Source organism: Mastomys coucha, unplaced genomic scaffold (genome assembly GCF_008632895.1).
Source record: "Mastomys coucha isolate ucsf_1 unplaced genomic scaffold, UCSF_Mcou_1 pScaffold20, whole genome shotgun sequence".
Taxonomy (NCBI): Eukaryota; Metazoa; Chordata; class Mammalia; order Rodentia; family Muridae; genus Mastomys; species Mastomys coucha.
In genome coordinates this window covers 103,910,874-103,927,315 of record NW_022196903.1, presented here as the reverse complement: position 1 = coordinate 103,927,315, position 16,442 = coordinate 103,910,874, and the positions used below count along the sequence as shown (strand labels likewise).

Here is a 16,442-nt window from a genome sequence, read left to right as displayed (position 1 = left end):
AAATCCACCTGCCTCTGCCTCCCAAGTGCTGGGATTAAAGGCGTGCGCCACCACCGCCCGGCTGAGTTGTACCTTTTTTAATTTTGTTATCCAGGATCTTACTGTGAGGTCAAGGCTCGTTTTAACCCTCCAGTGGCTGTCTTCCTCCGACACCCCACTGCTGAGACTGTAGACATGGACCATCACGATTGGGCTGGCATGCTACTTTTGTAACTTTTTTTTTTTCACATTCATGAAATTGTTGGTGGTGAGCCATGTTAAACCCCTTATCATGGACATAAACGTTTAAAGAAGCGATGAAGTCATGACACTTTAATGTTTGTCATTTTGATATCACATTGTCTGTTGAACCGTCACAGAGAATCTTACTACCTCCAACCTCCTCTAATTTTATCTCTGCAGCTTTAGCTATCTTTCTCTTTTATTTTTTGCGAATCAATTTTTGTCACCATTTTACTTGATTCTAACATACCATTCCCCACTGATTTAATTTTTCTGTGATTTTTCCTATTCTCTCGGATTAAACATTTGCAGATGTAAAATTTAGTGGTAAGATACAAAGTTTGAAGAGGTTTCCATTTATGCATATAATGTATGTACAGCATATTCTTCCTCCAGCAACTAAGTACCTTTTCCATATCATCCTCTCTTCTGTGAGATCTTTTTGTACCCTAGACAGTTTATTAGAGGACATATCAGAAATTAAACTAAAAGGTACAGATACTGCACATGATCTTAGCCTAAAGACCAAGAAGCAATGAATATAGTCCTTACCCATTGGAAGACTACCTTTCATTTTGTTAAGAATTTGTTCAAGGAAAATGTATTCAGCTTATACTATATACCAGGATTGTGCAAGGTTATGCAGATGCAGAGAAAATTACTATGTAGACTTTATGCTCTAAAACGTTTAAGGAGTAGACATATAGTTCTAATAACAGTGAAATATGAACTGAGAGAGGTTTAGTTCAGATAGCATTATGAGCCTGTGTAAAGTGGCAATTGCAAATTAGTCCTCAAATTTGCCAACACAGAAGATACAGAGACAGAAACTCTTTGGCACCACAGTGAAGAAAGACTGATGATTACAGCAATTGACACACGTATAAAACAATGAATTCATGAAATTCTTAGGCAAATGGATGGAACTAGAAAACATCATCCTGAGTGAGGTAACCCAATTGCAAAAGAACACACATGGTATTCACTCACTGATAAGTGGATACTAGTCTAGAAGCTCAGAATACCCAAGATACAATTCACAAACTACATGAAACTCAAAAAGAAGGAAGACCCAAGTGTGGATATTTCAATCCTTCTTAGAAGGGGGAACAAAATACCCATGGATGGAGTTACAGAGACCAAGGATGGAGAAAAGACTGAAGGAATGACAATCCAGAGACTGCCACACCTGGGGACCTACCCCATATACAGTCGCCAAACCAAGACACTATTATGGATGCCAACAAGTGCTTGCTGACAGAAGCCTATTATAGCTGTCTCCTGAAAGGCTCTGACAGTACCTGACAAATACAGAGGTGGAGGCTCTGACCATTGGACTGAGCACAGGGTCCCCAGTGAAGGAGCTAGAGGAAGGACCCAAGGAGCTGAAGGGATTTGCATCCCATAGGAGGAACAACAATATTAAATAACTAGTACTCCCAGAGCTCCCAGGGACTAAACCACCAACCAAAGAGTACATACACATGGTGATACTCATGCTCCAGCTGTATAAGTAGCAGAGGATGGCCTAGTCTGTCATCAATGGGAGGAGAGACACTTGGTCCTGTGAAGGTTCTGTGCCCCAGTGTAAGGGAATGCTAGGGCCAGGAAGTGGAAGAGGATGGGTTGGTGAGCAGGAAGGAAGGGGGAGGGAGCAGTTTTTTTTCCCCTTGAGGGGAAACTGGGAAAGGAGATATCATTTGAAATGTAAATAAAGAAAATATCTAATGAAAAAAGATGGAGAAAAGGGAATTACTATGTACTATGCATCTGAATAATGGCAGGATGTATTCTAGTAGATACATCATGGTTTTCTCAAGAATGAAATACCAGAAAAAGATATAAAAATCTATCAATCAAAGCATTCTACATCTTCTGTTTTCCTAAGGATGAACTGTGTGTTTAAAGGCCTTAGCGTCCATGAAAATTCTGTATTTATAAGCCAAGGATGTGGGGTTTTGTTGTTGTTGTTTGGCTGTTTTTTGTTTTGTTTTGTTTTTATTGGATATTTTCTTTATTTACACTTCAAATGATATCACCTTTCCATGTTTCTCCTGGGAGGGGGGGAGAAACCTGTTCCCTTCCCCCCTCCCCTGCTCACCAGCCCACCCCCTCCTGCTTCTTGGCCCTGGCATTCCCCTACACTGTGGCACAGAACCTTCACAGGACCCAGGGCCTCTCAAGGAGGTTTCTTTGCCTCTTTGTCGTTTTAAGGTTTTGGGTCATTTGACAAATGGATTAGGGTGTATGGGGGTTGGGTGTACAGAAATGTAGATTCAGGCTGTTAGAAAGCACTAGTTTATACAAGCTTCCAGCTTCCAAAGGGAAGTGGCATCAAAAGGATTCAAACAGTTACCATCAGTAACTCAGGGAACTCCATGAGTCCTAACTTCCAGGTCTAAAAAAATATTAAAAGATATTGTGAGCCAATAAAGATGAAGAGGCTTAGAGAATAGAGGAAATGACTTTGGTAGCTAATTCTAACATATATTGAGTATAATTTGGACATATAACCTTCCTTAACAAACATTAAGGAATGATGTTTACTCAGCATGACTTGGCATTACATGCTTCTAGAAGGATATGCTTGGGACTTCAGCAAAACTACCACTCACAGCATGAAAGAAAACTATCCTCCCAGTAGAGACATCTTATTTCCACTTCATGCAAGGACCATGAGTGATAATGGGGTCTGTGATCATGGGCTGATGATCTACTACATGTGGTCATAAAGATAAATGCATTGTAAATGCATCTGCTGATGGACTGTTTACCCTTCTAGCATCCCTTATTTTAAAAGTCTGTAGACTTATTTGAGCCATATATGTTCTTTGTAATTAATGATGATAACCAGGCCCCCTGATGAGCCTGTAGAGTGCTATAAGTGCTATACATTGTCTGTGTTAGCATTGTGCTCTTTACATTTCTCAGGAAGCAGTTTGCTAGACTCTTTCCATAGCCTTTTCATTTCATTGAAGACAGTAGCATAGTCATTGGAAAGGAAATATATTTACTTGGCATAATCAGGGAAAATTTTTCTCTCTTTGTTACTATTCTCCATATTTTATATTCCTAAAAAATTCCAAATTTGAAGGACAACAGCTTTTGATAGAATTTTTTCAAACAGGGGTCTTTCTTTATACAAATGTAAATAAGATGCTTTTAGGTTGTCTTGGCTCCTTAGACTAGGTAGACTTGGTGCTTGTGTTGGGGCTACCTAAACAAGAAAAAGCAATTCATTTCTTTATGTTTTCTGTTCTTCCTCTGGAAAGCATACCAATAGGAACTCTGTAGGCTCCTAATGTTAATTAAATTAGATAGTGTCTAGCAATATTGCCTAGACAATAATGGATTTAAGAGCATAGTACACAGTCTAAACTTGCTGTCTTTATCATCAGTTTCACCTGGTCAGCATTAAAATTAGTGCAATTAAACATTTCCTCAGTTTTGTAGATATTGAGGTGGTCCAGAAAGGAGAAGTAGCTGCTACCTAGTTTATCAGAGTGAGCTCACCACTTGAACCCAAGTTGTGGTAAGAGAAAACTGACTACTTCAAATTTTCAGCTGATCTTTACATGCGTACTGAAGTATACACACAAACACACACACACAGAGTAAAAAATTAAATCTTTAAAACAAATTTTCTCAACTTTAATAAAATGATGCCTTCAGAGTCATATGTGTCCAGTAGCCTTATGCTACAAAAGTCCAATATTTTACTCGATGTATTTTATTATGGACACTTTTAACCATAGTTTTTGGCTACTTTATGTTTTCTTTTTTTTTTAACCTACCACGTTTCTCCACCCTTATTCTCCCCAATTTAAAGAATTAAGGGAGCATTGATCTCATTAGACTACTTCATGCTGATCAGGGGCATCCAGTTTCCTGGAACAAGTCCTTTATTTATTATCAGGTTATGCCCAACCAACAACCAGCAGCCAGCAGCCAGCAACAGCAGCAGCAGGGACAGCAAAAATCACTACCTTTCTCTGAGCTCTGGCATTTTTATATTCTCTCAAGAGTCCCCAGACTTCCAATTGTAAACTATATTCAGCTAGCAAAATCACATCCTTGCCAGAGCATGAGGCAAAACATAATTACCTGCTATAGTCAGTCTGAAGCAGCCCCATATCCCATACCTGGGATTAAAATAAAAACATACACACATAACATTTCTGTGTTTAAAGAAAGGAAAGTTCTCACTACAAACATTTTTTACTGTGATGTGTGCTTTTGCCCAACTGCATTAATTCTGATCAAACCTTGGATTTTATGCCTCTCATATTTTCTGATATAAGAAACCAGGGACCTGAATTAACTAGAACTGTGAAGAGTATAAAATAGATTTTGAATGAATCCAAAAGGACTCCACTATGAGCAAGACCATGGAATTTTAAGTATGAAATTAGTGACATCCATATTGGGTATTCGGAAACCTTTCATGAATTCAGTTAAATTCAGTAGCACATCACAAGAATGTGTCAGGTGTCTGTTATACGAGTCTTAGATTACTGTATTTGCTACTTTTTCAATGACTAATGGAAAATTATCAGCATATAATAGCATCTAGAAATAAAGAAATGATAAGTAAATAAAATAACCAAACTGTTGGTACATGGTGCAAGACTGACCTCAAAATCACCATGCTAAGTAATAAGGGCAGGTCTTTTCCCTGACAGCACTATGATTGTGGTTTTGTAAAACTCAATGAAATGCAAATTACCGTATGGCATGTGAGGTATAGGAAGTATCAAGGATGGCACAGGGACACTGGAAACTATTAAACGTGATAACACACTGTTTAGATTGCAACACTATGAGTATTGTTTGTGTTTTTCAGTTTTATTTCTGAGCACATGAATACAGGTGTTTGTGGAAGGCAGAGGGCAATGCTGGGTGTCTTTCACAATTTCACTCCATCCTATTTTTTTAAAGGAATTTGTTGATGTTTTGATTGTATTTTGTTTTAATGTGGAGATAATGCAGATGACCCAGTGGCCCGCAGCACTGTGTTCTCTTCCAAAGTGTTGGGGTTCAATTTCTAGCACTCACTTAGTAGCTCACAATCATGTATAACTTTAGTTCCAAGGGATATAGCACACTCTCGTAGCCAGCCAGGCAACCAGGCACACATATTGCATATATATATATACATGTAGTCAAAATACACATACACATAAAAATAGTCAATTAACCCCCCCGTGTGTATGTATGTGTGTGTGCATGTATGCACCTGTCAACACAGCAGTCTCAAAAATGCCACAGAGATGCTTCAGATCCTCTAGACATAGAATTACAGGAAGGTGTGAAATAGGTAACAAGACTGAATTCCAGTCCTCTGTAAGCACAGGAAGTGCTCTTAACCACAGAGCTATCTCTTCAAACCAAACCCCTACCTCGTTTCTTAAGCCAGATCTATCAAGGAACCTCAGGTCTCCAATTTTGTTGGAGTCACTAGCCAGTGAGCCTCAGGGATCTTCCATCCTCTGATGTCTCATCTCAGAGACTGCAGTCACAAGCTGCTCTGTCAGACTTTCTTTTGCACATGAATAAGGGAATCCAACAAAAGTCTTCATGCTCCATAGCAAGCAGTTCACCAAGATTGCAGTTTGAATGAGAAATGTCCCTAACATTCATATATTCGAGTATTTTGTTCTTGGTTGGTGGCACTGTTTACAGAGGTTTGGGCATCTTTGTCAGATAGAGCCTTACTGGGGCATGGAGATCATTGCAGGGGTTCTGGGGATTGATCCTTGCCCAATTTCCCATCCTGCTTCTCGGCTTCCAGTGTACACATGAAATAAGAATAGCAGCATTCTGTCACTGCCTCCATGTCTGCTTATTGCCATTTCTTCTCCACAATGAGGGATTTTCTAACCCTCTGGAATTGTGACACAAAATAAAGAAAATAAAGAATAACAGCTCCTGCTGCTTCTTCTGCTTCTTCTTCCTCTTCCTCTTCTTCCTCCTCCTCTTCCTCCTCCCTCTCCTCCTCCTTGTCCTCCTCCTTCACTTCTTCTTCTTGTCATTGATTGAGGTAGGAATATAAATGGAAGTTTGAAGTCATACTGGACTAGAAAAATAATTCTCCGACAGTCTGGTTATCGAGCAAGACTCTATTTCAAATGAAATCATTTAATCTCCATCTATGAATACCCCATTGCCTGTACAGTTTACATAAAAAGCTATACTATGTGTCCTGCCCCTATTCCCTGACCCCACCTTCCAAACGATTTGAGTTCCCTTCTAGTGTCATTTTATTAAAGTCCAGGTTTTACTTTCAGACAGTGAACAAAAATGTGTGTTACAAAGTATTCCTTTTTCTCTTAACTGTCAGGCCTAAAGAGATAGGGAGTATTTTCCACTTGGTTTTTTGTTTTGTCATTTATCATAATGAATGAATGGATGAGTAGGGAGAGTCTCCCTTTACCTAGTAAATATCTAGAAATACATCATACTGTTGTTAGTTCTCTTGAAGACAGAGAAAGACTTGGATTGGAACTGGTCAATTGAAAATTTAGGAAATGTGTCTATTTACTGTGCTAGTGAGTGTTAACAAGAGATGAGATGACCAAGATCCAGATGGAGAGTGTGCAGCTCTCTGGTGATGCTTTAATTTTGTACACATGCAAAGGCAAGCTCTCTCTCTCTCTCTCTCTCTCTCTCTCTCTCTCTCTCTCTCTCTCTCTCTCTCTCTCTCTTTCTCTGTGTGTGTGTGTGTCTGTGTCTGTGTTTCTCTCTCTTTCCCTTTCTCCCTTCCTTGCTCTCTCTCTCTCTCTCTCTCTCTCTCTCTCTCTCTCTCTCTCTCTCTCTCTCTCTCTCTCTTTCTCTGTGTGTGTGTGTGTCTGTGTCTGTGTTTCTCTCTCTTTCCCTTTCTCCCTTCCTTGCTCTCTCTCTCTCTCTCTCTCTCTCTCTCTCTCTCTCTCTCTCTCTCTTACACACACACACACACACACACACACTCACATACACATTCTGTGGGAGGAGGAAGGGAGAGAGGAAATGATAAAAAGAGTCTTCATCAAGATACTATATAATTTAAAAATTATTCTATATCCATATCCTGACTTGGAGACAACAAAGAACAAGAATTACATTTCTGTAACATTGTTGGAAGCTCAAGAGAAGAGAAAGACTTTTGTGCATATCACAGATAGCCTCAGGGAGCATTCCTTCTGCAATAAAGTGATGCTACAAATCAACCTGGGCTTCCACTGCCATTGTGTGAGGTAGACTCTGAGCTCACTGCCCTCAGCAAGCTGTAAGGTCAGAAACCTTAACTGAATAGGGATATTTCTGATTCCTGAGAGAAATGGCTGAATCACAGTGATTAATTTTAACTAAATTGAAATGCTCATGAAATAAATGCAAGGACCAAAAATTATGGAAATGTTTAGAAACATATTTAGTGTTTATAGCAAAAGGTAACCCAAGGGGCCAAGGATAGCCTTAGATTATAGATCTATTAAGGTGCTGAGAAGGTATGCTGTAAAAAATAAAATTCTAGTGGACTAGATCACAGTATCTGGCTATTTTTAGATAAGCAGTGTGTTGTGAATTTGATGTCATTCCCAGAAGAATCCTTGCAAACCCTCATTGCATGTTATTCTAATTGAACTTTTGTTCACTAAGGCTGAGTGTTGGTCATGAAATTTAGGACATAATCTTCACCTGCCCCTTCAATAATCAGTTTTTACCTTCAAACTGCATTCCCTGGGCCTTGTACTACTGGAACAGGCATGCTGAAAGACCATGAAGAGAATTTCTACAACTGAACATTAGTGTGGAAGAATGAATGCATTTCCTAGTATGCAGAGAGGGAAGATTCAGGCAAGCAGGATGGATCCCCCAAAGAGCTAGGTTTGGAGATTGTCCTTGAAAGATTTAGAAGGCTAAGGCAGTGAAAGAAGAAAGAAAAAGGTCCCCATATACATGATACAAGAAAGTGTGTGAGAGATGCTATACAAAGCTCTCAGGATTCCTCTTTCCACAAGAAGCACAAAATGTTAAGAAAAAAATCACTTAATTGAATTGGTCCCAAGTCTCAGAGGGAAGTATGTGAGATTGATGGAACTCAGCATTGTGGCAAAGCTGAATGAGAAACCATTGAAGAGTATGGGACTATGACCAGGACTATAAATAATCTATCAGTCCCAAATAATATCTACCATAGATATGTTATTTATATTGATTTCCTTTTTAAAAGATGTTTTATTTTTAAATGACTTGTGTATGTGTCTCTGTGTGGGTAAATGGATGTGGGTGCAAATGCCTGAAGAAGCCAAAGAGGGCATTGTATCCATAGAAATGTCAGTTACAAGCACTTGTGAGTCACCTGTATTCATTACAATGAACTGGATTCTGTTCCTATGCAAGAATACCATGTGCTCTTAATTGCTGAGTCATGTAAGATTTGACCTCAAAATCTTTCTTAGCATATCAGTGTTTGCAAGTTAGTGCATTCATTGGATGAGACCTACTTGCTTTTTCTACTTCTGTATTTCTTTCCTGTTTTGAGTCTCTGAGAATGTGGTATTATTTGCCATTCATCTGTTTCTGGGTTTACTTTTATGTACTTTTAAATTTTTTTAAATGAGATTTTTTAGTGGGCTGCTACATTTCTTAATGGAATTTGTCTTTGTTGATGATCTTGAAGTTGACCTGGTGTTAAGATTGCAAGATCATATATATTAACATGTTGTTTGGGAATATTTTTTGTTCTGTTGTATAGTGTTTTGTTTTATTTTTGATTGTTTTGATTAAAGATATACATGTCATGCTGGACCTTATACTATTAATTCACAAATGGTCTTCCATTGAATTTTCCTTGCATGATTCATTCAATCAGGGAATGTTATTCTTCTCTTGTATAATGATACTATATGCCATACTATACTTTACAATTGCTTAATGTTCTATTTTATTATGTTTTTTCTTAATAGTAACAATTTTAGGCAAGGTAGAAATTGTATTTTAAGTCAAAGAAAAATAAAATAGTCTAATGCCACAAGTACTATAAACAAAGATTTAAGTAAAATTCTATGAATTTTATGTATTTCATAATAGGTTCACTACATTAAACATTGAAGGACATATGATCCTTTGTATGAATGAGACACTAAGACTTAAAAGATTACAATTAAAATACATACATCTCAGTGGATAGCTTCCAGTATTTTACCTACTATTTTATATTACATTATCAATTATAAGAATTTTCTATGTGCTGTGGTCTTTCTGAACTGTTTTTTAAAAACATATTAGTGAGCCCCCAACACCATGTCCTTATGAAAAAATTGCACTGAATACGTTCTACAAATATGTAGTCCAAATTACTCAGTCCACACTGGTGGGAAATAGCCAAGTAGGATTTAAATGTGGGATCAGACTCAAAGCTTCTGACAAGTATATTTTACTGCTTCTCACTGGATGAAAGAATCATCAGAGTAGACTCAGGTGATAGTTGTGGGGTTTGGTGAGGAAGAAACCCTCTCTCTTAAGAAACTAGACATCTTGCCCACAGTAATGGCTTGTTAAAAGATAGCTGGGCAATAAAAATGCAGAGTTGAGGAACCCAGTATAACTGATAGATCTATAACACAACTCCTGCTCCTAAGGCTTAGGCATCATTTTAGAGGAAGAAGAAGCAGAAAGACTGTAAGATCTAGAAGAACAGGAAGCTTGCTTTGAGATTGTGTCTCCTAGACATATGGAAAAGGCTACAATCATGATGCCTCATGAACATAGCTACCTAAATAAGATCTAAATAAGAACAATACCAATTAGTTATACTAACAGGGACATGGGAAAGCTCACCAGACATCAACCATAGACAGAGCTAAGCCACTAAAGTGGGAGAAATAAGACTCCCTCTGGGAAGATTGCACCAAATTGGTTAACCAAGACCAAATGATCAGCCATAAATAGATATACATGTAATATATATATATATATATATATATATATATGTAATATATATTTTAAAAATTAAACAAAAAGAAGCTGTGAAATTTGAAAACTAGCAAGGGGATTCATGGGAGGACTTAGAAGGACGAAAGGAAAGGGAAAATTCAATAACATTATTATACAAAAAAAGTTTTTAAAAAACCCACTATTTGGTTGTAGAATACAACCCAAGTTTAAAATATTTCCATCTCTCAAAAGGAAGATTAAAATGTCCAATGTTGAATCTAAAGCTCCAAAATCTCCATGAGTGGTTTCTTTGCTTTAAATACATACTCAGGACCATAACTGGCACTTTGGGTTTATCATCTCATTTAATCTCCACAGCCATTCTGTTGGGTTACAAGTTTTTGTCAATTAGGAGAGCAGCAAGTGAATCCCAATGAGACAGCAGTTCCCCTTTCCCTGGTGAAAGAAGAGATGAACATCTCTACCCTGTAAACATATGGAAGTTTTCTTCTTTTTTCGTTTTTGTATGGATGCCAACCTTTTATAGTTATTCAGAAAATACACAGGGGTGTATAACATGTTTTTGATAAAAAAAAATGTAGTGTATGGTATGTACTGTAATAAGAAATCTAATCTGCTGTTCGTTATGCATAAGGGACTAGGAGGAGGACAGAAAGGAGGAGAAGGGGCTAAAGAGATGGCTCAGAATGGGGAGTAGAGGGAGAAATGAAGCTGAAAAAGAACTGGGAGGCAGGTTTGATCAAAACACATATGTGGATGTGTGAAATTCTCAAACAATAAAAACAAACATTAGCTACTCTTGCCAAGCCTTGGAGTATGATTGGCCATACCCACATTGGTAGTTTATAACTGCCAGAAATTTCTTCAAGAGATCTGATGCTCTCTTTGGCCCTGCAGGCATTTGGAGAGAAGTGTACATACATACATACATACATACATACATACATACATATATACATGCATAAAGACATATGCCTAATTAAAATACTAAAAAGTAGGGGAGGAAATGGAAGGTGGATGACAGTGGGAGAAACATTTAGATGGATGCTCATGGCCAGATTTGAAAGAAGGAGGAAAATGAAGCATAATAAATACCAAAAATTCATATGAGCAATCAAGGAAGAAATTTGCATAAAGCTCCTGCTAGAGAGTGACTTGCATTTTCCAGAATGCTCTGAATTTAGAGCTAGGCAATGGAAGCTGACCTAACATAATGAAGTTCCTTTCGAGGTTAAGGTAGCCAAGAATTTTTTAACTTCTGTAATTCAGCTGCACTGTATTGGAGGGTGGGGTGAGGTGAGAGAGAGAAAGAGAAAGAGAGAGAGAGAGAGAGAGAGAGAGAGAGAGAGAGAGAGAGAGAGAGAGAGAGAGGTTTAAAAGTAACAGAGATAGGAAATGAAAAAAACAACAAAAAAAGTTTTGTCTCTGAATGACTTGAAGCCCAGACCAAATTAGCAGCACCATGCCCCAATGTTATCTGAAACAGAAATGAACCTTTCCACCCCCCACCCTCAGTAAGCTATTATTTTTGAACTGCTGTTACAGTGGTGTCTATCACCCTCATAATATCATGTGGAACTGTGTCCCTTCTTTCTTTCACTAAGAACAGATGTTGTATTGTTCAGTCAATTATCCATTGTTGTTGGAATTTTGCATCATGTCTACATTAGGGAATTCCACTGGGGACAAGTAAAACTTCACTTTAATCAGGAAGACAGTGATAACAAAACAGCAAGCAAGGGAAAGTCATATGGTGTTACTCACTCAATCGTAAATGCTCCTACATTCACTAAGCTAGCTCTAGATACAGCAAAATAAGGGGATAAATTTACCCTCTTAGTTGAGGTGGGGGAAGAAGGAGGGAAGGGAAAGAAAGGAAAGACATGAAGCAGATTTTGCTCACTTTGTGAATCAAAGTGATTTTTCCCTTCAGATGTGGATAATAGCAGATTACCTCAGCTTATAGTATGGGTAGGAATCTGTGACCAAGCAGAAAATAAGGAAGAGCCCAGTTGACTCCTTGAGTTGAGAAGATGCCACCAAGAGTCAGGAAAGATCATGAAAATTCAAATTCATTGGAAGGAGAAAGCTGCATATTGACAGGGTTCCAGACATCAGGCAAGTTCTCTGGAGAATGTAAGGATCTGATGATGTCTATGTGAAAAGAAATTTAAAAGGCAGAGAATAATGAGTGAAAAATATTCCAGTGTAACCAAAACAATACACATAGGCCCAGCAGAGCACCCACTCCAATCATCAAACCATAAAAGAGCTCATTGTTCTTCAAATACTAGGAAGAGAATGTAGAAGGGCCTTGCCTCAGTGATGAGAAATAATCACCCTTATTTATGACTCTGGTCCATCCTAACCACTCTTTAAACAAGAGCAGAAAAGTAGAACTCTTTCTAGGTAGCATCACCATGTTCCTGAACAAATCTTAAGAGTATAAAATATAAGAGACAAAAATATTAATATTGAGTAAGTAGAAAACAACCAGCAAGATTTTCAAAAGCTAGCAGTGTGAACCATTACTGATTAAAAACAAAACAAAACAAACAAACAAACAAAACTCTACTATAAGCAAATAAAAGAGAGTTTTAGAATGTAAAATATCACCAAGGATAAGGAAGATGAATTTACTGTAAGGGGAACAGCTGAACAGATGCATATAATAATCTTAAATGTTTATGTGAAAAAAGTCACAGCTGAAATCTATATAGCTTAACAACTGGTGCAAAAAGAAGATAAAAGTGTGAGTGGGGATATGGTGGACTTTTATAAACTACTCACTGGTCGAGTCTCATAGGTTCCTCCACCTGTAATACAAAGTGCATACGTCTATTTCTTGTCTGAAAGCATATCTGGAATACTGAAAAATGACAGGCCACAGCTGGAGCATAAGGTAAGCCTTGATATATTCCCAAAGTCAAGATGAGGGTTCTGAAAATTAAAAAATCAATAAAAGAAAAGAAAATATCTAGAACACCTTAATATTTATAAACCAATTAGAGCAATAGATTACATTTTCAAACTAAATATTACTGAAAATATAACTGGTGTTTGTGGCATACCATTAAGAAAATACTGAGCAAGGGAATTTGTACTTAATTGTATATATAAGAACAATTTTTAAAAGTTCAGTGTCTATAAGATTTACACAAAAACTATGATAAGAAGAGAAAACTATGTGCAAAAAAGCTCTGTGCAAATTAAAAAAAATCGAAAACAGCAGAGATGTTTTAAAAAACAATCAACCTGAAAAATCTATCAGGCAAAACAAAATACTTTGAAAACTCAATAAAATCAATAGCCTTGAGACATTGATCAGAAAGAGAAGATAACACTGACAATGGCAGAAATGACAGTGATATAACTGAATGGATAGAAGTTTTAGAATAATAAAGTACTGATAATCTGGAGGCAGATAGTAAAGTCATAAGTTACCAGAGCACATATAAGATGTAAAAGAAAACCAGAAAGATTGTTCCCTACTAAATAAATCAGGTGAAGCAAAACCTTGAGCAACAAAATATTTAAATGTAGATATGTTCCCTGGAAGAATCTACCTATGCCCGATGGCTGAAAGAAAAACTTTAAATAAGGTTTATACTTAGAAGGAGAGAGTACTTCCCACTTATTCTGTGGAGCTAACATTACCCTACTACTATTTTTAATGTTTTTCTCCTAATTGGTTAATATAAATTCTTTTAAAAAAGTATAAGAAAATAAAATGATAATTCTACATTTCTCATGAATGCAGATGGATAAGCTCTAAGTAAAATTTAGAAAGTTAAATTCAAAGATGAATGAAAAGGATCCTATATCAAAACCAAGTTGATTTATCCTAAAAATGTGAGGCTGATTTACCATTCAAAAAGCAATCAATGTAATTTAACATATTAAAGTCTAAAGAAGAAAAAAAAAATCATATAATAATTTCCAGTGATGCAGAAAGCATCAGTTAAGAAAACCAACATCCCACTTTCTTTTCTATCAGTTTCAGTTTATCTGGTTGTATGTAAAGGTCCTTGATCCACATGGACTTGAGCTTTGTACAGGAGATAAGAATGGGTCTATTTGCATTCTTCTACATGCTAACTGCCAGTTGAGCCAGCACCATTTGTTGAAAATGCTGCCTTTTTTCACTGGATAGTTTTAGTTCCTTTGTCAATGATCAAGTGACAAGAATTGACAGATGGAACCTCATAAAATTGCAAAGCTTCTGTAAGGCAAAAGACACTCTCAATAGGAGAAAACAGCAACTAACAGATTGGGAAAAGATCTTTACCAATCCTACATCCAATAGAGGGCTAATATCCAATATATACAAAGAACTCAAGAAGTTAGACTTCAGATAACCAAATAACCCTATTAATAATGGGATACAGAGCTAAACAAAGAATTCTCAACTGAGGGATACCTAATGGGTGAGAAGCACTTAAAGAAATGTTCAACATCCTGAGTCATCAGGGAAATACAAATCAAAAGGAACCTGAGATAACACCTCACACCAGTCAGAATGGCTAAGATCATAAACTTAGGTGACAGCAGATGCTGTCGAGGTTATGGAGAAAAAAAGAACACTCCTCCATTGTTGGTGGGATTGCAAGCTGGTACAATCACTCTGGAAATCAGTTTGGTGGTTCTTCATAAAATTGGACATAGTACAACCTGAGGACCCAGCTATACCACTCCAGGGCATATACCCAGAAGATGCTTCAACATGTAGTAAGGACACATGCTCCACTATATTCATAGCTCCCTTATTTATAATAGCCAAAGGCTGGAAAGAACCCAGATGTTCCTCAACAGAGAAATGGGTACAGAAAATATGGTACATTTACACAATGGAGAACTACTCAGCTATTAAAAGCAATGACTTCATGAAATTCTTAGGCAAATGGATGGAACAAGAAAATATAACACTGGGTGAGGTAACCTAATCACAAAAGAACACACATGGTATGCACTCACTAATAAGTGAATATTAGCCTAGAATACCCAAGATACAATTCACAAACCACATAAATCTCAAGAAGAGGGGACACCGAAGTGTAGATACTTCGGTCTTTCTTAGAAGGGGAAACAAAATACCCGGGTAAGGAGTTACAGAGACAAAGTGTGGAGCAAAGACTGAAGAAATGACCATGTAGAGAGACTGCCCCACCTGGGCATCCATTCCATATGCAATCACCAAACACAGACACTATTGTGGATGTCAACAAGTCATTGCTGACAGAAACTTGTTTAGCTGTCTCCTGAGAGGCTCTACCAGTGCCTGATAAAGACAGAGATGGATGCTCTCAGTCAACCACTGGACTGAGCACAGGGTCTCCAATGGAGGAACTAAAGAAAGGACCCCAGGAGCTGAAGGCATTTGCAGCCCCATAGGAGAAACAACAATATGAACTAACCAGTACCCCCAGAGCTCCTAGGGACTAAACCACCAACCAAAGCATACACATGGTAGGACTCATGGCTCCAGATGCATATGTAGTAGAGGATGGCATTGTCAGTCATCAGTGGAGGAGAGGCCCTTAGTCCTATGTAGGTTCTATGCCCCAGTGTAGGAGAATGCCAGGGCCAGGAATCAGGAGTGTTTGGATTGTTAAGCTGATGGAAAGGATAGGAGGTTTTCAGAGGGGAAACCAGGAAAAGGGATTACATTTGAAATGTAAATAAAAAAAAATCTAATTAAAAATAAAGAAAGAAAACCAACATCCATTCCTGACGATCATTCTGAAGAAAACAGGAGTGGTAGGAAACTTCCTGAATTTAATAAAAAGCAACTATGAAAAACAGGTGACTCATGGTTGCCTAACAAGAAGCTGAGGCACTAGAGAGATGCTCAACAGTTAAGAACACTTGCTCTTTTTGCAGAGAATGCAGGTTTGGTTCCTAGCATGATCACAGCATCCCATAACCATTCCTAACTCCCAGAACAGAGCATCTGTCACGTTTTTTATCCTCTGAAGGCACTGTGTGAACATGATATACATATACATCTGCAGCAAACACTCATACAAATCAAAAACAAAACAGACATATGTGTTTATATACAGGAAGTGAGAACTCAATGGCATCTCTGAAAATGGTTAAAACACAGAAAGAATGTTTACAAAGATTAAGAAATACAAAATAAATAAATATACAAAATCAATATATTTTATATATCAGAATCAATTAAAATTAAAATATATATTAAAAATATCTCATATAGGCCTTCCTATACACAAAGGATAAAAAGGCAGAGAAAGAAATTAGTGAAACAACACCCTTCACAA

General features: G+C 37.5%; 1 protein-coding gene and 1 non-coding gene across 2 annotated transcripts in view; both read right to left on the bottom strand.

Annotated features, from left to right (window-relative positions):
- Grm7 (glutamate metabotropic receptor 7) overlaps positions 1-16,442 on the bottom strand; it is a 906,484-nt gene that overhangs the window by 792,025 nt on the left and 98,017 nt on the right. The window lies entirely within an intron of this gene.
- On the bottom strand, positions 567-759 carry LOC116100238. Its single transcript, XR_004122555.1, has one exon. It is a non-coding gene; the product is annotated as a U2 spliceosomal RNA (small nuclear RNA).